The sequence below is a fragment of the Aulostomus chinensis genome, chromosome 1, assembly GCF_037954235.1.
Source record: "Aulostomus chinensis isolate RoL2024-O1b breed Wild chromosome 1, RoL_Achi_v1.0, whole genome shotgun sequence".
Classification (NCBI taxonomy): Eukaryota; Metazoa; Chordata; class Actinopteri; order Syngnathiformes; family Aulostomidae; genus Aulostomus; species Aulostomus chinensis.
The window spans coordinates 34073442-34075046 of NC_141320.1; the positions used below are offsets into that span (position 1 = coordinate 34073442).

Sequence of the window (1605 nt, forward strand, 5' to 3'; positions counted from 1 at the left end):
AAACAGACCACATGACCAGGAGGAAGTGTTGTTGGTGAGTTTGGCCCCTGAGCTCAAGACAGTTGGGACCAATAAAGGACAGCTTCAAATGCAGCTGTGAAGCCTCATTGTCAGCTGGGAGGAACGACAGGTGTCTCCCTCTAGTGGCTCCTCACAGCAACACCAGCCTCATTTCATTCACATGCATCCACCACCTCACTACCAAAGGCCAGTTGGGCCTGGACAGACAGGTGAGTTTCAAGTGTTGGACAAAGGTCTTTAAGATGTTCTTATTAATTCTGTAACATCTGAGATTAAAATCTATGGAATTACAACCAACAAGCAGCCAAACACCTGATCAGATGCTCCTTCATCAGGCTGAGAAGAATCAATCTAAACTGGGATGAAGAAAATTAACTGAGAGGAGAAACCTCCTGATTGGCTGACATGGACCCACCTGATCCATGTCAGCCTTGTTGGAGCAGAAAGAGGTGGATCAGAGGAATCAGTGGATCAAGACTCAGGTGGCAGATGAAGAATCTCTTTATTCACAATGGAGTCAGAGAAATCTTCCAACGTGAGAGAACGTGACAGACCATTTTATACCAAAGACAGGCTGTGTGTGTGTGTGTGTGTGTGTGTGTGTGTGTGTGTGTGTTTATGTGCAGACTTTTCCCTGGAACAACGTTTTTTATTTGAAGCAAGAAAGCAAGAGCCTCCAGATCAAAGTCAGAATTGATGATGATGTCATCAGGGCTTTGATAGTGTATTTATTTGTACCTAGAATTCTGTCTTTGATCTCAGGAGGACGTGAGAGAAACTCAACTTTAAAAAGTATATGAGAGCATTCAGCTTGGTTAGAAAACATTTTGACTGTTTAACAGTAGAGTTTGTTCGAAACAGTTTACAACACTCAGAATTAAATTGAAGATACAAAAACCTTCCACACTTAAATCCTGTCTCTAACTTCAAACTGGGGATGAACATTTTTATAATCAATCTGTCTCTATGTGTTGGCCCTGCCATGGACTGGTGACCTGTCCAGGATAAACCCCGCCCCTCACCTGAGGGCTGCTGGGATAGGCTCCACCCCCACGAACCATTGCAGATCATCAATAACCAAAGCTACTAAGGAGGATTACAGTTTGTCCTTGCAGCAGTCAGTGACTTAACAGAGTCTAACAAAAGGTTGAACCTGAATGAGACAGTCACCCTTCAACATGGGGCCATGGCAGAGTGAACCAAGAACACTACAATGGGGGTGAGAGTGGAGCCATGATGGATTCACAGTTCATCACCTCCACCATCACGTGGACCACCTGATCACCTCTCCCTCAACCTCTAAATAACTCATTCCCTGACCGGGAATCGAACCCGGTCCTCGGCGGTGAAAGCACCGAATCCTAGCCACTAGACCATCAGGGACCACACTGAGCTCTCCAACAACAGAGACTATAGACAATGACTCAAGAACACAGGACTCTGTGGTCTCAGCTTGAGATGCAGAGGGTCCACCAAGACCACCAGACACCTCAGCCCCCTAAAGACAGTCCACCCCCAGGATCCTGCCCCCCTCTGCTCCAACTCAGCCCTCCATTCATAACTTGACTTTCGCTACATCCGAAC

The 1605-nt window shown here is 46.3% G+C and overlaps 1 non-coding gene across 1 annotated transcript; it reads right to left on the reverse strand.

Annotated features, from left to right (window-relative positions):
• Positions 1 to 1332: 1332 nt before the first annotated feature.
• Positions 1333 to 1404, reverse strand: trnae-uuc (transfer RNA glutamic acid (anticodon UUC)). The gene has a single exon. It is a non-coding gene; the product is annotated as a tRNA-Glu (tRNA).
• Between the last annotated feature and the right edge of the window lie 201 nt (positions 1405 to 1605).